Below are 23,729 nucleotides of genomic sequence, written 5' to 3' on the forward strand. Positions count from 1 at the left end.
CCAGGCATCCTGTGTCTTTACACAGAACTTTCCCAGAGGCCAGGCCTTCTGTGCCTTTGCACAGAAACTGCCTAACCACCAAGCATGCCACAATCACCAAGTTTATTAGAGACCCTAATCCCGAACACAGAACCCCTACAGTCACTAATACCAATATGTCTTAAATTTTTATAAAATTAAAAGTGAGGACACTGCTAAACTTATTTTATAACGTCAGCATCACCTGATACCAAAGGTAGCCAGAGACTCCACAGCAAATGAAAGTACAGGATGATTACCTTCTCCTCCTATTCGGCACCATGAAAGAATCTTAGACATTTTAAATCATATAGATAAAGGGACATTGAAAGTGTAGAAAGTAAAACTTCTGCTAAGGACCCAAGAATTAGTGTGATAATGTGGTGCTGAGACCCTTGATCTTTGTCTTACATGTGCCAGAAGCAAAGATGTTGAAGGAGGCAACTTGAAAACACCAATAGACAGAAAGGAAACGACCAACAAAGTTGTTCCTCTAGTCAAAGAGCCAGCAAAGAGACATCCTGATAAGGCAAAAAACCTTTCAGATAACAATGACTCTACTGCATCCAAACACTACAAAAATTTTTCAAAAGAAGAAGAAAAAGTGTTCTTCCTCTCCCCGACCCTTCCCAGCAAAAACTGAGCAGAGAGACTACATGTCCTCACTTGCTAGCTATAGCACCTCAAGTGCCCTGAAGATGAGCACATGGCATCAGAGAAGGTTGAGAGGAGAGGGAGGATTTTGATCCTCACTAGTTGCTAACAAGTTTTCCCTTCTTACATGTCTCTTCTCACCTTCCCATCCGCTCACTCCGTCTCTGCCTTGCACTGCCAGTGAAGTCCATGAGAAAGTCTGGCTTTATCCCATCATCTGACAATAGTGAAACTTGCCTTTCTCTCCTGGTTGAAACCTGGTTAAAAGACAGATAACACAGAACATTGAGGGAAGATCCAAGGTCTCATAATATAATACTCAAAAGGTATAAGTTTTAATAGAAAGTCACTCATGCTATCAAAAAACTAGGAAAACTTGAACTTGATTTAAAAATAAATCAATAAAACGCCCAACTGAGGTGTCAAACATGACAGCATTATCTGTGAAAGCTTCTAAAATAGTTATTCAAAATCACTTCAACTGTCAGTCACAAACATGCTAGAGAATAAATGAAAAAAATTAAAAAGGTGAGAGTCTCAGCAAATGACATAGAAAGTTCCTGGGGGGAAAAAGTAAACATACAGAAAAAAAAATGAAAATTTTAGAACAGAAAAGTACAATAACTGAAATCAAAGTGCAAAAATATTTTAAGAAAATAACAGAAGAAACATAGTAAAGAATCAGTGAACCTGAAGACAGAACAATAGTAATTATACAATCTGAAAAACAGAGAAAACATAGATTAAAAAAACGCTTTAGAAACCTGTAACATTATAGTAAATGGTCTAACTGATGACATTGGAGTCTTGGAAAACAAGAAAGAAAATGTGATTTGAATATTATTCTGAGAGATAACAGCTAAAATCTCCCAAATTTGGCAAAGGAAAAACTAAGATATTTAAATGCTAAGTAAAACACAAATAGAATACCTCTCCCACATACAAATTTCCACCAACACACAAAATAGTCAAACTTCTGAAAACTAAAGAGGAAACAGAAAAAAGAATTTGAAAACAGCTAGAAAAATGCCACCAAATCTGTAAAGGAGAGCAACAAATTGAGTGACAGACATTTTCTCATTAGAAAACATTAAGGTAAAAAGGAAAGGCATGGCACTTTTCAATTGCTTAGAAAACAGTATATCCAATAAAAATATATTTCAGGAATGTTGTGGTTTAGATATTACGTGTCCCCCCAAAATGAGATAATGCAAGAATGTTCAGAGGTGAAATTATTAGATTATGAGAGTTGTAACCTAATCAGTGGATAAATTCACTGATATGAATTAACTGGGTGATAACTGGATGCAGGTAAGGAGCAGATGGAGGAACTAGGTCATTAGAGGCATGCCCTTTGGATTTATACTTTGCCCCTGATAAGAGAAGCTGTCCCTCTCTCTGCTTACTGATTGCTGTGTCCTGTGATGCTTTCCTCTGTAACACACTTTCACCATGATTTTCTGTCTCAACTTTGGCCCAGAGTTATAGAGTAGGCAGACCATGAATTGACCTCTAAAACTATGAGCCAAAGTAAAATTTTCTTCCTTTCAGTTGTTGTCAGGTCTTTTGGTCACAGCATCAAAAAAAAGCTGACTAAAACAGAAATTGATACTAAGAAGCGGGGTCACTGCCGTAACTAACCTGACTATATGGTTCAGAAGTTTTGGGAGCTTTTTGAAGTTTGCGGGAAGAATTTTGAAGTGTAGAGTTCAGGCTGGAAAAGCTTTAGAATGTTCTAAGTGAAGTTTACTGAACAATTTTGGAGGGGGGCCAGAATACCAGAAGGCTGATAGGATACCAGAGAGTAAAGATTGAGCTTACGTAGTTTCTGACAAGAAGGTAGACCCTATTGGAAGTTGGACTAGAGGCCATTCATGTTACATTCTGGCAAAGGATTTATTTAGTTTGTCCATGCTCTGAGATTTTATGTGAGGCTGAATTAAAAAGTGATGAACTAATTAATCTTGCCGAGGAATTTCAGGGTCGTACAGCATTCAAGTGGTGCCATGGATATTGCTGTCAGCTTTTAGCCAAGTTTATTGTGACAACCAGGAGTAGAAAGAAAATCACAAATATTTGAAAAACTTGCAGTTTGTCCAGAAAACAGTGAGTAAACCTGGGACTGAGGATGGTGTGGTTGTTAAAGGAATTATACCCACAAAACAAATGCTAAGTACTTTACCCAGAAACAATAAGAAAGATAACTTGAAGGTATCTCAGAAATTGGGAAGATCACACTCATCTCAGGTTCAAGGATGTTAAGGTAAAAATTTCCTTTGAGAAGAGACAATGGGAGTATCCTGCTTGCACAGGGGAACTTAGGAAGATGTTTCATTGTGCTCAGCCACCTAGGCACTCAGAGGCCACTGCAGCCCAGCCTTGGTCCTTCCAAACTACCTTGTCAACCATGTGATGCTAGTTCTGCTGGAATGTAGGATGCTGGAGTTAGGGATCATGGGTAGCATGGTTACAATACCAGCAGTCAGCCTCTGAGAAGGTGATGCATAAAGATGTGAGAAAGAAGTCAAAGTTGCAGTAGAGACCCTTGAGATTAAGTGATGTGAATAATGTGGAGTATCTGCCAAGTTGCAAGAATTGAGCAAAGACAGGCCAAGAGGGAGGCCATATGGACTGTGACCAGCAAGAATATATATCAGAATTAATCATATCTTAGGCATAGAACACAGTTAAACAAGCTTAAAGCTAGTGAAATCATGTAGTGTGCAATCCCTAGTCACAATGGAGTCCAACCATAGCAGAAAGACAGAGATATTTCCAAACAATGGAAATGAAAACAAAAACTTCTAAGTATTTTATGAGTAAATAAAAAAGACTCAACAGAAATTATAAAATAAAAACAAAAACAAAAAATTACAAGTTAAATAAAAGCAGGACCTATCAAAATTTTTGTGATAGCCAAAAATTGAGAAATTTACAATACAAAACATGTAGAGTAGAAAAGAAGAAAAGTCAAAATTCAACAATTTAAATATGTGCCTCAAAACAAAGAAGAGCAAAAATAAACTCCAAACCAGAAGAATAAATGAAACAATAAAGAGAAATGTAGGCATCAATGAAATTTTAAAAAACAGAGAAAATCAACTAAAAATAGTTTTTCTATAAAGACTTTAAAAATTAGCATAATTATAAGACTTAGAAAAAAAAAGAAAAGCAATAATATCAGAAACAATATATACAATGAAAATAAAGTCAATGATATCAGGAATTAAACAGAGAAATATCTATAGATATCAAAAGATAATGAGATAATATTATGAACAAGTTTAAAGACATTTAATAATTTACTTGAAGTGGACTGATTTCTTAAAAAATATAAACAGATAAGTTGAAGATAAATAGATAATTTGAAAATTGCTATAGCTACTAAAAATTTTAATACTTACTTAATAAACTCCCCAAAATATAATTTAAATGACTAGATAATTTAAATAATCACTTTGAATATAAGTGGATCAAATTTTCAAATCAAAGGACATAAATTGGCTAAATGGATAAAAATAAAACACAACCATATTTTGCCCACATTTCACTTTTAAACACACACACACACACACAAACACACATACACACACACACACACACACACATACGACTGAATGTGTAGAGGTAGAAAAGATATTTCTTACAAATGGAAACCAAGAGAGCAGAAGTAGCAAAACTTATACAAGATAAAATAAAATAGATTTATTAAGAGGAAGAGGAAGAAGGAGATAAAGTTAAAGCTGATGAAGGAATTAATTTAGCCAAGGATATATATTCACCCAACCTGAGAGCACCTACGTATATTAAGCAAATGATAGCTCTAAAGGGTGAGCTGGAATGAATTATGATAATAGCGTGGCTCCAACATTCACTTCCAGCATGGACAGATGGTCCAGACAGAAAACCAATAAGAAAACATCATATTTGAACTATAATCCATTTCTATTCAACAGAAATTTACTCAATGTTGTATTTAAATGAGAACTGAACAGACATTTTTCTCAACTAAACATGGATCATTCTCCAGGATACATTATGTATCTGGCTACAAAATAAGTTTTAACACCTTTAAGGAGGTTGAAATCATATCAAGTTGCTTTCAGATAAAAGCTAGAAGTCATGAACAGGAGGAACTTTAGAAAATTCACAAATAGATGGAAATTAAACAAGATGATCTTCCTAGGTGTGGTGGTATACTTGGGAGCCCAAGGCAAGAACCTCACTTGATGTCAGGAGTTTGAGACCAGCTTGAGCCACATATGGTTACTCTCATCCCCAAAAGAGAAAGGCATAAAACCACAAAACCAACCAACCAACCAACCAAAAAAAACCAAAAAACAACAAACAGATAAAACACATGTTCGTGAAGAACGAATGAATCTATTAAAATATGAGCAATTAAAAATTTATTGAGATTAACAACAGTGGAAATACAATGTACCAAAGCAAAAGTTCTAACAGGGTAGTTTGTAGCAATAAAAGCCTATATCAAAAGAGAAAAAAAAGATCTCAAATCCACAACCTAATGTAACCTAAGGAACTAGGAAACCACAATAACAATAACAAAAAAGAGCAGACTAACTCTACAATTAGTGGAACAAAATATCAGAGTAGAAATAAATGAAACAGAGACTGGAAAAATAATAGAAAAGTTGAAAAAAGAGGTTTGAAAATACAAGCAAAATTGATAAACTTCTATCTAGAATGAGAAAAGGAAAGAATACAAAATCAGAAATTGAAAAGAAGCCGTTACAGCTGAGGCCATAAAAATACAAAGGCTCATAAGACACTATTATGAACAATAGATTCACCAAAAACTGCATAACTGAGAAGAAATAGATAAATTCCAAACTGCATATTACCTACTAAGATTCAGTTAAGAAGAAATAGAACATCTGGACAGATCAATAATGAGATAATAGATTTAGTAGATCATAAAAAGTCTCTCATCAAAGAGAATTCCAGGACCCAATGGCTTTACTACTGAATTCTACCAATCATTTAAAAAATTAATACTAGTTCTTCTCCAGCTCTTCAAAAAAAAAAAAAAAAACTGAAGAAGAGGGAATACTTTCAAATTTATCTTGGTCAAATTTATCTCATGAGATGTCAAAGTCAGACAAGGACATAATAAAAAAAAAAAAGAAAGAAAACTACAGGCTCACATCCCTGATGAACACAGTTACAATAATCCTCAACAAAAACCAAATTCAATATTACATCATGTTACTTATCATGATCAAGTGACATTCATCACAGTCATGCAAAGATTTGTCAACGTATGCAATTCAGTAAATGTGATGCACCACATTAATAGATGGAGGATGACCTTCTCAATAGACAAAGCAAGCCCATGGACATAGTCAACATCCTTCCGTGATTAAAAGCTCTCAACAGATCAGAACTGGGAAGAAAGTACCCCAACACAATAAAGGTCATGGATGACAAACAGCTAACATCATGTTCACCGGGGGAAAACTGAAAGCTTTTCCCTTATAATCCAGAAGACAAAAAGCCCATGTTTACCACTTTTATTCAACATGAACTGAATGTCCTAGTGTTACCGCTGTTGACCGGTGACGAGTTCTTGCTTCCCAATGTTGAAGAATAACACCAAAGAAGCACGCCGAGGCAAGGTCAGAGTAGAAATTAGAAGTTTATTAAAGGACAGCAAAAAAGACTTCTCCCGGAGGAAGAAGGGGACCCAAGAGGTGGAATCCATGGAAGTGCGGTTGTTTCCCCTTTTTATAGTTTTGGTGATGGAATGTAGGTTGGAAGGCCCGAGGGGTGGGACACAGGTGGGCCAAAGAAGTAATCTGGTCAGGAAGGACTTCTGAGTCAGCACCTTTTTGCTGGGGGCTGTTCATTAACATTTCTTTGAGGTGGACTTTGGCCTAGGGCCTTTTTGGGACTTCATTAACATTCCATGAGTTGTCCTGTTTTCCCTGAGTCATTCTCCGCATGGTCTCCATTTTAGATTTCACTCGATATTAGACCCGATTTATCTAACTACACTGACTACCTAACTTTAAATCTGGCTTCACTAGCCAGAGCAATTAGAGTAGAGAAAGCAATATAAGACATCTAAATTGGAAAGGAGATACATTTTCTCTGTTTGCAGATGATATGATCGTATATGCAGAAAACTCCAAAGACTCCAACAAAAAACGACTAGAACTAATAAATTCAGCAAAATTGCAGGATACAAAATCAACATGAAATAATCAGAGGTGTATCTAAATACACTAACAGAGAAAAAAATTTAAATCCCATTTATAATAGCCAGAAATTTTTTAAAATTTAGGAATAAATTTAACCAAGGAGGAAAATGATTTGTATTCTGAAAACTATAAAGCACTGATAAAATAAGTTGAAAAATAAATGAATAAATGGGAAAAGACCATTTATTCATGGATTCGAAGATTATATGTTGCTAAAAAGTGTACACCACCCACAGGGACCTACAGATTCAGTCGAACAGCTATCAAAATACCAGTGATATTTTTCATAGAGATAGAAAATAAGTTAAACATCAAAAGGAACCACAGAAGACCCCAAATAGCCAAGGATCTTGAAGCAATGAACAAAGTTGGAGGCAATATATTACCTGACTTCAAAATGTAGTCAAAGCTTGAATAACCAAAACAGAAAGGTACTGGCATAAAAACAGATATTCAAACCAATTAAACACAATTATAAACAGCCCGGAGATATACCCATGCATTTATAATCAACTGATTTTTTTACAAAGGAGCAAAGAACACACAATGGGGAAAAAATAATCTCTTCAGTAAATGGTTTCGGAAAAACTGGATATCTATATGTAGAAGAATGAAATTAAATCATTCTCTCCCACCATATACAAAAGTCAAAATGGATTAGAGACTTAAAACTAAGACCCCCAATTATGAAACTACTACAAGAGAACATAGAACACTCTATGACATTGGTCCAGACAATGATTTTCCAGATATGACTTCAAAAGCACAGGTAATAGAAGCAAAGAAAGAAAGACCGAGTCAAACCAAACTAAAAAGGTTTTACCCAGTAAAGAAAACGAACTGAGTAAAGTCACAGCCTGCTATTGTTTACAGATAGCATGCTTATGTAGAAAATTTCAATCAACAACAACAATAATATAGAAGTTTTTCAATAAAAAAATATAGAAGTTTTTCAATAAAATTTATCGTATTGACTTTTGAGGGCCTATTTTTTCATAATGATCAGCTAGCACTGTTCATGTGTTAGCATATTTGGTCTACCAAACATCAATTTTTTTTTTTTAACCTTTAGGTAATAGAAAAGAAAATGGAACATAGAGAGAATTTGAACATTTTTTGAAGGTCTTGAGTAAATAGCAAGAAATTATGTCCTCTAATTCCAAGATGTGTTCATCTTCTACCCTCCTCCACCACTATATGTAATTCTGCATGCAATTCCAAATAAGTATATTACCTTATACATTCAGTTACTCCAAATCTCCTGCTTCTGAATTAAAACACCAATTTAGAATGGAAATGTGAAAAACAGGAAGAACAAAGCCAAGTGTTAGGAGTGAATTATTTAAACACAACCATCTTCAAATATCATATGTAAAATACTATTTCAGGGTTTGTAAACTCTCAGAAAGACTTGATTGGCAAAACTTCAAATGTTCAACTCATTTGCAAGTGCTCTTCTTCTTAAGGACACAATGAAACCACAGGGAACATGGACTGAGCTATATCCCCAGCCCTCTCTTTTGTTTCTTAAACATCACTCATACACTGGCTGATGTTGAAGAGAGCCCAGTCTTTCTTTCCTCTAATGCTAATACCTGCTAGCTAGTTTTGAGGCTAGCAATCTGAAACCTCCTTGGGAAATAATTTCCAATCTGAAATATTATATAATATTTCATACATAGCTCTTTCTCATCTCTGGCCTTTCTTTCCCAAGCCTATTGGTTTCTTTAGTTGTTGCCCATCTTCTTTTTTATTGATGCCTGTTTCATAATAATTTGTTTTATTATAGAATATCTGTCTTTCCCTTTTTCAGGTTTCCCAACATTAGGATTTAATGCAGTATCCTCTTTCCAAAAGTCTCTGCTGTGTGTCTGCACCACCTTGGAATTTTCATTAAAGTTTAGACAAGGAAAACTATCTTGATCTCAAAACGGCTGGTTGAAATATATCAAAGCATTTTGTTACCCTAGCCATATTTTACTTACACATAAAGGATTCTCAATACTTGTAAATTCCACTATGGTTTCCTAACTGGGAGAAAGATATCACATGATGAAATAACATCTTAGAACAGAAATAATCAAATTACTTTTGCAGAAACTCCCTTTCTTAGATTAATAGAGGGAAGGAAGTGTGGGGTAGGGGGAGGAAAAGGAAAGGAAAAGGAGAAATATTGGGGATTGAACTAGAACAAATTAAATTCCATGTTTGCATAATTATATCAAAATAAATGCTAATGTTATATATAACTAAAAAACTAATAAAAAAGAAATACCCTTTCTCCATCAAACCAGATATGCTTTTTCAATATTCTATTAAAATGAGATATTTTTAAAGATCATGCAATTTTTTGTTTCCATAATATTTCTATCACCTAATATCATTCCTTATGAAAAATTTATTTTGTAGGCCTTTGTTGATCCTGTTCTCCAAGTTGCCCATAGGTGGATAAGAATGAAATATTGACACCAATAGAGAAATAAGTTTAAAATGCTGATTTGCCATAAATACATCACAGTCCATCTGCATTGTAAGATTTTCTAAAGCTCATGAATTTCTGCTGTGATTTCTTCCAATTTTAAAAAGATCAGATGACTTAAAACTGAATATAATGTTACAAATATAAGGATCTTGAAAGGCCATGAGGGTGAGGAGCCTTTGTGTAAAATGACAAATTTGAGTTAATATTCAGTGGCAAGTGCATTAGTAATATGTAAGGCAAATCTTAAATTCATTCAAAGCAAGGCTTCTGGTGGTACATTGTTAAAAAGTGCAGGTCATGATTTATAATGAAAACTTACCATAAAAAGATTAGAGTTAGCAGATTGATATTGATCCTTCTAATGGGTTGTAGCAAACTTATTTCTTTTCATCAGCTTTGCATTTGCACATTTATCTGTTTCAGAGGCCAATCCAATAAAGCCTCTTATTTGACATTACCTTCTCGTGTCCTGTAGTATTTGCCTTGGTTGGATTACACTCTGATTGGTGCTACAATTTCCTGAGGGCATTAGCAGACTCGCCATTGCAGAATGATTTCTTTCACAGCACTTCTTTTTCTTTGTCCCTTTAAAGACTGGTATTCTTTCCACTGTGAAATGGCCTGGGTTTGCAAAGTAGGAAGATAACCATGGTATCTGATCATACCATCACCCAATAACACCTGCTATGCTTAAATAACTTTCCAATTATGTGACCCTATTCAATATTATGATGAAAGACTTGAAATGACATTTTCACAGTTATCTTATCCACTTCCATGCAAAAGGTTTCATCTTCGCATGGGCTGCAAAATTAATCCTTTAGTAATACGAACACTGAAGCCCCTGAAGTTTGAACTTTAGAAAGAATACAGACTAAACTTCCAATAATATGTGATAAATCAACTTTTAATTTTTCCAATAGAAATGACAACTTTCCAGCTCCCTACATGCCAACCTGGAAACCAGAAATTCCCATTAATTTTTTAGACCTTCAGATAATTCCAAAATCTTCTCTTTCTCACTTGCTTTTATCTTCTTTTGCCCATGTTGTCACCCCTTGCATAGGGGTCATCACTGATTCATTATTTTGATCATTTTTTTCTTCTCAGATTGTCAGACACTTTCTATCTGCTGATCCCTAGAATCAAGTCTGTGTTCTGAGAGGTTCACGATGACCTCCATTTCACCCAAGGTGACTTTGCTACCCCATTATAGAATGAGTGCCCAAGTCCTCCTTCCTGCCTCACTCCCAGGAAGAAATTGAGTAGCCCAATGCTCGAGAAAGGCAGCTTCATGTCCAAACTGGAAAGCACATATTGTGCATGTTATTGTTATTCATATCTGCTTTGTCCTTTGGAATATTTACCAACCATGTATGACAGGGCAGTGGGATAATTTGCCAAGAGACCAATGAAGACACCCAGAGATGGGATGTGAGATATAGGGTTCATTAAGACATCTTTAGAAGGAAGGTCCAGTGCCAACACACTGGACAGGTATTTTGCCAGAAAGTCCAGGGCAATGGGCTGAGTAGGTATACCTCTGCTCCACTCAGTGTCTCTGGCACCCTGCCAGAAACCCCCAGGGTGATGGACTCGGTAGGTGTACCTTTGACCTATGTATTGCCTCCATTACCCTACCAGGAAGTAGTGTCTCTTATTCTTAATGATGTTTTGTCCAGAAGTGGCCACCTTGATGAGTGCTTCTTCTCTACAGCATTCTGGTCCATCCCAGTTACCACAGGGAGGGAGATTTTATCAGTTAGTTTACGGAACATCAGTTTAGCTTTATTATTAGCACCCAGAGGACCTTTGCATGCATGCAAGAAAGTAGCCTGCTATAGATAGTACTAATTTGCTCTAATTCCCAGAATAATTGAGAGAAAGTCAGTGACCTTCAAGATAATATGTAACTGGATGTTCCAGCCCACATCCACTTTCATTTTTCCCTCAGTTTGGCTAGGTTTTTGATAATAGAAAGGAGCATTCAGGGACATCGTGTTTTATTGCCTTCCTTTTTTTTTTTTAAGGATGACACACCCTTTAAGGACATATAACTTATAGCCATGACCTGTTAAAAGCATAGCAGATTTTTCTGAGTCATGGAAATTTACTTAAATATGCCAATGAGCTTCCTTTTATTGTATTATTGACTACCAATTCCAATTATTCTAAGCTTACCATACTGAGCTTAAGAGTATATGAAAATATCTCTGCTGGTAGAAGAATGTAATGACAGTAAATAGGATTGGATGTGATATAGTTTCCTTTAGTGACTAAATCTTTTCCTGGCATGTATGGGAACACCAGAATTGCTTTGAATCCTGTAGAGCTGTGAGGGAGTGCAGAGAACTTTGGTGAGGGGTGAGGTAATTGCATGACATTATCATTTACTTGCAAGCAAAAATGACTTTGAGAGAGAAAAAAAGAATTCTGATTGTTCAGGATATTGGGGAATATGTGGCACCAATAGGGAATGTTATGGGTAAAGTAAGGATTTGGTGATTATTTATTTATTCTTTCACCCCAAGGAACTATGAAGAAATCTGTACTAATTTCTAGTTCTTAGAGCTTTCTTGGACAGGGCAATGGCTCTCTCTGCTTCAGCTACTCATTTGCCCCTCAAGGAGACAATGGATTGCTAAAAAGAAGTCAGTTTGTTCAAAATGAGAGCAAATTGACACTGGGACTCCATGTCCTGTTTAAATAGAAAAATAAATGCACTTATTGAGGATGTGGCAAGCCATAATTATGCTTCACATGGGACAGAATATCTGTATGATTTATTTCTCTTATAAGTCATTCTAAAGCCCTTGGTTTTAACAAGATACATTAAAACATGAAGCCAGAAATACCCTCCATCTTTTCCCTTACTGCACATGCAAACATTATTCATTTTTCTTCCCAATGCAACTACATTTATAAACTGCAAAAATATTTTGGTTAGTAAAAGAATAGTTTAAGATTATACCCCTATTTTTCTCTATGTGTGGTCCTGAAAATTATAGATTTTCTGGTATTCTACCTATCTATGCCAAAAATTATGTTTAATGAATGATACAAAAATCTTATAAACCAGTATGTTTTAAAAGCATATGAGCGTTTTTGAGAGAAAAAAGATATGGTCGTCTTTTAATCATTGTTTCTATATTCTCAGAACCTAGCAAGATGCCTGATACACAGTAGGAAACCCCTCAATAATATTATGGGCCTGGATGAATGAAGCATTCATACAGAGGCATTATCAAATTTAGAATGCTTTGAGCTGTCTAAACTATCTACTGGCTCACAGAGTTTTTTTTTGCAGGAAAGCATTTCCATTTTAATCCTAGTGCCCCCTAAATTCTTTTTAAGTAGCTGAAAAATTTCTAAATTATAGCATATTGTATAAAGATTCAACTACATAGACCTAACATTTCTTCTGGGATCCAGTTGGGTGGGCCATTTCATTTCATTGTGAGCCAGTAATAATTTCTAGTCACTACATTTAATTTTCCTAGATTGTTTCCTGACTCTTATCACCCTGGGCCCATCTGTGGGAATGGCAAATAGCCCACAAGCCGGCGAGAAGGTCATCGTAATCTGGCACAGGCAAAAATTCTATCAGCTAGGTGAGCTGAGCGGAGGGAACTCTGTGAGAGGCTTCCAGGATATGTCACAGAGCAGTAGCAGATTGCCCCTTTGCAACTCTCCACAGCCACTTGTGGCTTAATTCATAGGAACTAATACAAAAAGGAAAAGAAAAAAAAATGTAAAGAATTACAGAAGAATTACCAAGTTAGCATAAAGATGGTTTGAGTTGGGGCAAAAGCTGAGAGGAGAAAAAATATTTTGGTGCTCCATTAATATTTATTGTCTTAGCTGCAAGGGTCAGTCCTTCACTCTTCTTGTATAGATCAAGAAACTGGGAACAAGAGAGGGGAATTAATTTGTCCATTTCTCACTCAGTATTATAAATCCAAGTGATCAAGACACATAAAAATATGTATCATTTAATTTTTATTTAGAAAACCTGCTCTATTAAGACAGTAATTTTTGTCTACTTTTCTCAGATATTCATGACACATAATAAACACTGGACAGATACACCTTAAAGATACATACTTTGAGGGTCACATAGCATTAATGGTTAAGAGATCATGTTCTGAAATATGAATCTGAACCCAGAGTATGACCTTGAGCATTCAAGTCTATGTCTCAATGGAAGGTCAAATGAGATAATACATGCAGGATGTCTCATACAGCCTGGCACATAACAAGTACTCAATAAATAATCCGTGGGCACAATGGGCACTGTCACATTTTCTTACAGATACAGATTGCCCTGTGACTAAGAAGAGTTTCCATTTGGCTCTGACACAAAATTCAAAAGTGATTCAGGACAATTTAAAAGATTTCAAAAACGAGGCTCAGTAATTAATGATTTTTCCAGTTTCACATGATTTATCCAAGAAGAAGAATTCTTCAGTAATAAATATGAAGCTTGCCAGAGCTCTGCCTACTAAAAGTCTTTACAAAGAAGGATACTGGGCTCCATATATATAAAAAATAAGCCTTGTATTTTTATAACTACCTATTTTAATAGCTCAAAGTGATTAAATGAGGGTTAAAAGACAAATGATCCAATTTACTTCTGAGTTCTAAGATATACCCGTAGGCCAAGAAAGCCAAATATCCAAGTATCTAATTACAAAATGATTACAGATTTAAAGTTTAAATGACTGTTTTTTAAAAGTACAGAACAAAATATAGTAGATAAAAATGAAAGCTTGATACTTCATGAGAACAAATACAAAAAGAATAGAAAGTTGATAGAGAGACTTCAAAATAATCCATTAAAAATAGGAAATGTTTTTCTGGAGGCCAGATTGGGAACAAAATGCACTGAGGGATATAGGAGAGGTTTGAAGTACTGTCTACAGCCAAGAGCCAGAATTGAAGGTTAATGACAAAGATCCAAATTGCTACCTGTAACATCTATTTATGACTTGAGCACTTTGTTCACTTTGATTCACTACCTTCCAAGGGGGGCACTCAGATCCCTCTGTTTTCCACCCATCTCATAATCCTGGGTATGCTTGTTACCTCTAGAACTAGCAAACAGTTTTGTTAGGAAAGACTTTGACAGTAATGTAACGCTGTGCACATAGACCTGGGAGTCAGACAGAGCTGAGAGAGTCCTGGCTCTATGATGTTCTGTGTGTCCTTGGATGAGTTCCTTGATTCATCTCCTATAAACAGTGATATTAATAGCTCTTCCTCTGATAGGAGTGTAGTAAAAGTCAAGTCAGATGAAGTCAAGTTGGATGTTTTGGCATGGTACTGCACACAGGAGGTGCACACAATATGTTCTCTCTTGTTATTATGAAGCAAAATTCTCCCATGTTAGATCACAAGGGGATAATGTACCCATACAATTCAAGAATGCTGTCTTCCAAATGATCACACTTTTGCCACTGTGAAACATTCAGTTTTTAAGGGACAGGATGTTGTAGAGGAAATACTAAATGGGACCCAGGGGAAGCCAACTTACCTCTCTGAGTTTTCCTGCCTTTATCAATTTTCTGGCTTTAAATAATTGTAGTGGCATTATAATATGAAAGTCATTAAGTCATCAGATCACAACTGAAAACCTGTGAAATGGATCAGTCCAGGATTACATATGGACCAAGTAGACACATTCACTGAATTTCAGAAAAAACCCAAATATTGAAGATAGTCACAAAGCAAGACTGATTCATAAATGCTGGCATAGGGGAGCCCAATAAGCTTATGAATTAGCAGAAGGGATTAGATAAACATCAGAGAAAATTACTAATTTATACTAATATATACAAAATTAATAATAATATAAAAAATTGGAAAAGATTGTGACTGAGCTCAGAAGAGTGTGTATACACACACACACACACACACACACACACCACAAACACTGATTCACTGAAATCCTGCAGTCTTATACAAACTAGGTTGAAACTTGTTCTGGCTTCATCCTCAGCCCCATCATCTCTGAAGATTTTATTTGTGCAACAAGTTTGTCACTAATGACATTTTTTGATTTCCTGATTGAAAGTATTAACTACAGACAACATGTACACCAAGCCGTGTGGTCTTCTCACCTCACACCCCTTCCTGACTGATACTTGGGTCCTCCTCCTCATACTTCATAACCTAGCTGGTCTTCCCCAATCATTTTCTCCAGTCAATTTACCTACTCAAACCCCCTCTTTGCAAAACACATACAGATTATATTTTTTTCTTGTAATACCTTGGTGTTCTCTGTTAGGTTTCTCTAAATAATGATACTTTCTGAAGAGCAGTAAATTTGGTTGAATGAACTCTGCTTCTCTTGCACAAGTTAGTAATGGAAATTTTCTCTCCATTCCATGAGCTTCCAGATGTTTCTTTTGCATCAATCCTTCTGGGATCCATGACCAGATAAGTTTGTAAAAGGAATTCACATGCTCATTTTAGGGCTCACATGCACTGCAGCTTCCTGACATCTAGAACTCTCTCTCTCTCTAACTCTCTGCTCCATGGCAAACCTCTGACATCCTGCAAAACTAATTCTGCTTCTTTACCTAGGATTCACATGTAAGTCTGTAAATGAGAAAAAGTCCAAAACTTGCAAATCTAGCCTTTGTAAATTTGTCTTTTAAGGGTTAATTTCTCTCCACTCCATGCCTACTCTTAGTTTTCCTCCAGCAATTCACTTTTTAAATTGAATTTTTATAATAGTGCACCTACAGGAAGTTAGTCTCTCTAAGCTAAGCCACCATTACTGGAATGCAGAATTCTCTGAAATATTTCAATAAGAGTTGGGAATAATTTTTTACTGCATCTAGCAAAATCTATGACTTGTATAAGAAGCAATTATAGGAGAGACAGACGCTGAGAGCCTGGAGGAAAATGAGAGATAACAAGGAGGCTATGATGAGGCACAGTGGAGGAAATGGAGGCAGGAGGCTGGGCATGCAAAGTGGAATCTCTTCCATTCCCAATTTTTAGGAAGGCTAATCGTCGATGTAGCACTGAAACCCATTGAGCCTGAGAAACCTTAATAGTCTCATGCTGAGTCACTTAAGAAACATTGTCCAATTAAAACATGTCTTAGTTTTACTCACACACTATAAGAAGAAATTCCTTTCTTTCTCCTTTTAGATTTAGTTTGTTGCCAATATTAGTGATTTGTTCTGGAAGCCCTTGGCAGGTTTTTAAGAAGACATTTTCATTTATAGACAGTGATGGGAAAATGAGTTTCAATTGCTACATCAGAAAAATAAAATAAAAGGAGGTTAGAGAATAGCCTTTCCATTAAAAAAATTGAAGATAAGAATTTTCTATGCAAGGTGGATCAGAATGCCATTTTTGTAACTGTCAATAGGGAAAGATAGATAAATGTCATACAATATACTCTAGGATAAGTTCAAAGTAATTCATGAACAAGTACATACAATTTTTCTAAAGAATGTCTATATCATCTAGCTGATTCCAAATTATCTCACGAAATTTGAACCCAGGGGATATTATCTGATAGAAAGGAATGATTTGAGCTATGGAATCATAGAGGCCAAGATCAAAGTAGAAAATATACTACTTAGTAACTCTGTGACCTTGAGCAAATTCACAACACTTTCTTCTGTCTTTTGAATTTGCTTATCTCAGGTATTATTATTCTTACATTTTTTTAACAGAATTTGGAAGAACAGAGATGTGAAGTAACTTATTCTCTGAATTTGGATTGTAACTCCTACTTCCCATCCTAAATTCAGGGTGTCGTTCACCTTGTCTCCACTAAAATTCAAACATTTTAGATAATCTACTTTCAAGTTGTACTTAACTAAGCATCTTATTGTCTCTCAGTTGTTCATATTTTTAAAACCATTTGAACATTTACATAATTAAATCAGAGAACATCCAAAGTGAATGAAATTGAAATAACCAGTATGTCTGACACACTAACTGTGTGTGCTATAACTTTTGAAACTATTTTACAATTCTCAGGTCTAAGTTACAAACACACCAAAGTTCCACTCCCCTTCATACAAATCTAATATATGAAGAAAAGAGTCAAAAAAATTTCCAATGAGAAATCTCTAGAAATTACATATGGAGGGAAAGGAGATAAACCCAACTGGTATATTTAATAAAACTATTGAAACAATTAAAAAAGACACACAATAAAAATTGAGGTAGAAGAAAAAAATAAGAAATAGGTAGAAAGGAAACTTAAAGGAAGGATAAGAAAATAAGATTTTAATTCAGAAGTTCCACATACTTTTTGAGGAACTGTCATTCTCTAAGCCTGTCTCCCTTCCAAGACTGTTACTCCCAAATATTTGAATATCTTTAAATCTACCTGGGCACTGTTACTTAACCCTCAATAATTAGATTAAGCACAGAGAGATATGATATCTTGAGGAACCTAAAATTTCAGGAACTTTCTAGCACTATATTTTGATCATATAATGAATAGGTTCAAAGACGAAAGTAACATATATAATCCCACTACTCCTGGATAAACACAATTAACCCATAGACATGCTCAACATTTGCGTACTCCTGAATGTCCAAATTATTAATTTTCTTTTAAAAATAATTAACTAATTTTCTTTAAAAAATGTTTTTTTCTTTTCTTTTCTTTCATTCTTTCTTTCTTTCGTAGGGGGTTCTGGGGATTGAACTCAGGGGCACTCAATCACTGGGCCACATCCCTAGCTCTTTTTTGTATTATATTTAGAGACAGAGTCTCACTGAGTTTCTTAGTACCTCACTTTTGCTGAGGCTGGCTTTGAACTCATGATCTTCCTGCTTCAGCCTCCTGATCTGGAATTATAGGCAAGTACCCCTACACCTGGCCATGTGTGTTTTTGGAACTAACTTTTTTCCAAGGAAAAATGTCTTGTTGGCATCTTTTGTAATCAATAACTAGGGTTTCCATCATCATTTTTTATGGCTCAATATTATTGTTTTTTGTATGTGTTATATTTATATGAATCAATAATGCTACATAATAAAGCACCACAAAACTGAGTGGTTTCTTATGGCAATATCCTTGAGTTATTGTCCACAAAAAAAATAAAAAAAACTATTGTGAAAATGTTTATTGAAGGAATGATTTAGTAGAAGGAAAGTTAAGACACCACGATTAAGCAGAACAAAGTTGGCTTAGAATATGGTGTTAACTTGAAGCTAGCTCCAACAGCTCCATAGAGAGCTGTAGAGCAAAATTGCACCTGATCTTTGGTTCTGCCTTGTAGCCATTTAGGACACCCCTTCTTTGTCAATCACTGTTGGCTATAAGGTGACCTTCAGGTCTTATTTACAAAGCACACTTCTCCAGAAAAGGGATAGAGGTGAATGCTATCAGCAGCCAATGTTCACAGCAGCTTGGTGAAGGAGATCTTGGCAAGTTACCCAAAGCAGCCATTACCGTGTAATAATAGACTCTGCCTTTTAAGTAAGAGAAATTGAAAAGTCAGAAAGCAAAGACATGGATGTAAGATAGGATAAAAAAAAATCAATGTCACCATGAACTCAATCTATCACAATAATTTATTAAATGTTAAGGATGAGAATGAACTTTAATCACTCCTCAATTTCTAAGCATGGAATAAACAAGCAGAAACATTTGTAAGTACTAATAATAAAAAACAAAGTCCATCATATTTCTTAATAGAATGCATTTTAAAATTGTGGATAAAAGTACTTGATTGCTAAGCCAAATAAGCCAGACACATAAAGTCAAGGGTCGAATGTTTTCTTTGACATGCAGAAGCTAGTTCAAAATAAGGGTGGAAGAAAAAGTAAAAGAAAAGTGTGTGTGGCAGGGGAAGAAATCCATCAAAATACAAGACAGATCAGTGGAACACAGCAAGGAGTATTGGGGAGAGGGAGGAGAGACAGGAAAAGGGAAGAACAGTGGAATAAACTTGACCTAACATTCCTATGTACATATGTGAATCCCACCACTATGTAAATCCCCAAGGCACTAATGAAAAAAAAAAAAAAAACTGTAAGGAAGTAGCCAAATATCCTTATATATAAATTTAAAAACTGTAAAATATTACATGATGTAAAATTTATAATCTGAACTATTTTTTAAGAATGTAGTTTTCAGAATATAAAGCAATAGAGTTGGCCATCTATGGGCTGATACCTCTGAAAATGTGAGCCCCAAATAAAGTGTCTCTCTTGTTGGATATTTTGGTCACAGTGACACCAAAGCTGACTAATATATATGTATTGTGTGTGTGTGTGTGTGTAATTTTATATAATTGTAACATATCCATTTTTATATATACATTTTCATTATAATATATAGAATATTTTTTCTATATCTGCAAATATGCTTTTGGGATTTTGGTAGGGATTGTTTGGGGTAGATGAACATCTTATAGATATTAAGTGTTCTCTTCATTAACAGAGAAGTATTTCCATTTCTGTTTTCTTTAATTTCTTTCAGCAATGTTTTATACCTTTTACTGTATAAATCTTTCAATTCCTTAGAGAGATTCATTCCTAAGTATTTCATTTCTTTACTGGTATAGTTTCTTTTCTTAATTTATTTTTCAGATTATTAATTTTAATGTACAAAAATTCAACTGTGTTTGTGTCTTTATTTTTTATCCTGCAACTTTGTTGGATTTTAGTAGTTAATTATCAGTAAAAGTTTTCAAAAAGACATTTTAAAAAAAGACATTTTTGCACTAGGCTCCACCTCTTAAGGGATTCAAGGTGTCCTAGATGGGCCACCCTGGGGATCAAGTCTTTAACACTCAAGCTGTAAACCACACAAACCCCTTAAAAGACATGATTTTCAAATATTTTCTGCCATTTAATGGGTTTGCTACAAAAAATAATTTCTCCCATGAATAGAGATTTTACTTCTTTCATTGTAATTTATATGCCTTTTGTCCTTCTTGCTTAATTGCTATAGCAAGGAATTTCATAACTATTTTTAATAAATGTTATCAGACCAGGCATTCCTGCCTTTTTTCATGTCTTAGAGGAACAGCATTCAATGTTTCATTATTGAATATGATGTTACCTGTGGGTTATTCAGAATGATCTTTATTGTATTGAGAGTTTTCTTATATTCCTAGTTTACTCAAAGTTTTTTACTATGAAAAGGAGTTGAATTTTGTCAAGATTTTCGTCTCTTTTTTTCATTAATTGAGATTATCATGTGGTTTTTGTATTTTATTCTATTATTGTTGTGCATTAGATTGATTAGTTTTACTATTTTAAACCATTCTTGCATTCCAGGATTAAATCCAACTGGGTCATGTCATATAATTCTGTGTAGTATACTGTTGGATTCGGCTTACCATTGTCTGTGTCTGTTCATAATGCTGTAAGAAAATTTCCACACCTAGGTAATTTATAAAAAACAGAGATTTATTGACTTACAGATATATTGAGGATAAGAAATTCACACAAACCAGCATCTTGTGAAGGTCTCTTGCCGTGTAATCAGATGACTGATTTACAGGTTAAGTTTTACCTGACTGAATTACTGCTGATTGAAAATAAATCCAGGCTTAGTCAAAACAGGTGTAAAGCAAAGTCGAAAATTGTCAGGATTTTTGACAAGAATGAATAAATGGCACTTTAAAATAAAATTATTCAAGTGACAAAAAGAATGATAATAGAAACAATCCTAATAGTCACAGAATATTAAATCAAAAATTTTTGTTGTCAGCAAACTCTAAAATGTGAATAAGTATATGTGTGTTTTGGTAAATAATTATTCTCATCCATTGAGAAGAAGAATAAAAAGTCATCAATATGTTTCAAAAGCAAACACTGTGTGTGTGTCTGTATGTGTGTATGCATGTGTGTGTGTGTGTGTGTGTGTGTGCGTGTGTACACTCAGGGGCACTCCACCACTAAGCCACATCCTCAGCCCTATATTTCATATTTTAGTTAGAGACAGGGTCTCACTGAGTTGCTTAGTGCCTCACTTTTGCTGAGGCTGGCTTTGAATTCTCTATCTTCCTGTATCAGCCTCACAAACCATTGGGATTATAGACGTGTGCCACCATGCCCAGATAAATATTGTTAATATTTTTAACCTAAGAATTATACATATAAAAATATATTTCAAATAGGAAATTACAAATAAGCAAAAGTATTTATAATCATGAATTATGAAAATCCTGAATACACCCCAAATTCCAACAAGAGGGCATTTGATAACTAAATATCAATCCATAAGAATGATGAATAATGATATTCAGCTACAAAAACCCTGTTTCAGAAGAATAATTAATTAAAGGGGATTAATCAGAAACCACTGAGTATGAAAGCAGGTTAAATAGATGTCACATAATCCATTTCTCACCTATGCAAATTTTAACTATTATTTAGTAGTTTTATCTTCCAAAGTTCATTGAAAGACATGAGAAGTTGAGGGTGAGGATAAGAATCCTTATCATCACCTGCCCTGCACTAACTTTGTTTTTTTTAATGTTTACTTAGCTGTAGATGGACAGAACACCTTAATTTTATTTATTTATTTTTATGTGGTGCTGAGGATAGAAACCAGCTCCCCACAGATGTGAGGCAAGCATTCTGCCACTGAGCCACAATTCCAGCCCTTGTACTAACTTTTAACCTGTTAAACAGGTGTTCTTGACACTAAAGTCATGGAAACATGAAACATATTTCCTGAGTATCTTTTTACCTGTGGAGTTCAAATTAATAAAACTCTTTTCTCTAGCATCTCATTTCCTAAAGTAATGGCAGCAATCAGATAACATGAAGAAATGTGAATGCACAAACCATTTTGTGAACCATCTTCCTTTTGACACAAGTCATTTGGAAATTCAGCATGTGTACCAAATTTAAGAGGCTTTCTAGAACACAAGCTTAATACAACTCTTTTAATCCTTTGTGATTTTTGTGAAAACTTTCTTTGCTATGGGAATTTTTTCTGAATTTTTCCCTAGTTTCTTTTAGATTAAGCAAGCTAAACTTCAGATTGTATCATTGCTAATTAGTGTTTATATGTAATTTTCTCTTACAAGTGGATTTTTCTATTTTAAAAACATTTTCAGAGTTAGCAATTTTCTGCTGTGTTATAAATCTCTAAAACTTCACCCAAGTGGTCACAAGAACATGTTATAATTACACTGCATCCATAAATTGCTTAAAGGACTGTGGGATGTTGTTTGGGGACAATTAAAACATGTAACACGTATACAATTGTAACACAGAGGGAGAAGAGAGAAAAACAAGATAGAAGAAATATTTGTAAAACAATTGTGCAAAAATTGGATCAAACAAGAAATGTGATGCATAGAGAAAGAGAAAAATTATGGCAAAATATCCCCCCAATTTTTAATATCCATAAATGTAACCTAGCCAAGATGATAGATCAACAGAGCCATCACAGACATCTGAGACAAAATCTAAACTTCTCACATCTTATAAGACTATGAACTCAAAAAGATCACAGCCTCAAAAAGCAAACACAGAGAAGAGGAGTTGCCAGACCTATAGGCAAAAAAAAAAAAAAAAAAAAACATTATCCTGGATGGTCATAGTCAAACTAATCCCAAATATTTAACTTATCTGGTGTCAGAAGAGCTAAGACTATCTGGTATCTTACTCGAATCTGTCCTTTCCTTATGGTAAATTGAACTTACTCAAGCAGGGTACTTTTAGGATAGTTAGACCTCTCACATATTAATTAGCTTCCAAAATTACACATTCCAATACCAATAGCTCAATAGCTATAGGGTGTGTTCCATAAAGCCTCTGCTGTCTGACTTCTTAAGGTCCCTTAGCCAAAGCAAGACGTGAGGTCACGAGGTCCTATGAAGGACGGTCTAAATTCTAAAAGGCCGCATTTATTCTGGGTCATTAATCTAAGAGTATAGGACAGCACACATTCACTCTCAGCTGTTAATTAGGAATGTTAAGGCTACTCCAGTAAATATTTCAATACTGAATGGGAGGACAAGCAGCTCTGTATTAGTCTGTTTTGTGTCGCTATAAAAAAAGTTCTGATGCTAATAAGCGTATAAGGAAAAAAAGGTTTATTTAGCTCACAGTTCTGGAAGTTCAACAGAGTTGTGCCAGCATCTGCTCAGCTCTAGTGAGGGTTTCAGGACGAGGGCATCACAATGGTGAGAGCACCTGGAAAGGAGTTCACAGGGCGAGACCGGAAGCAGCCGAGAGAGCTGAGACAGCTGAACTTGCTCTACTACAATCCATTTTCAAGAGAACCAGTTCACCTGTTGAGACCAGCAATGATCCCTTCTGAGGGTAGTTTCCTGGAACCTTACCACCTTCCAGTAGGCACCACCCACAGGTTCACCTCAATGATGGAACCTTGTCTGCAG

At 35.1% G+C, this 23,729-nt stretch overlaps 1 long non-coding RNA gene across 1 annotated transcript in view; it reads right to left on the minus strand.

The window, feature by feature from the left end:
• Positions 1–269: 269 nt before the first annotated feature.
• The window catches only part of LOC124096189 (uncharacterized), a 104,247-nt gene continuing 80,787 nt past the window's right edge, over positions 270–23,729 (minus strand). The window contains exon 6 of the long non-coding RNA XR_009227323.1: positions 270–929. This is a non-coding gene — a long non-coding RNA (uncharacterized LOC124096189). The remainder of the gene's footprint in view (positions 930–23,729) is intronic.

This window comes from Marmota monax, unplaced genomic scaffold (assembly GCF_021218885.2).
Source record: "Marmota monax isolate L192 unplaced genomic scaffold, Marmota_monax_Labrador192_F-V1.1 WCK01_AAM20220418_F8-fsc00004, whole genome shotgun sequence".
Lineage (NCBI taxonomy): Eukaryota > Metazoa > Chordata > Mammalia > Rodentia > Sciuridae > Marmota > Marmota monax.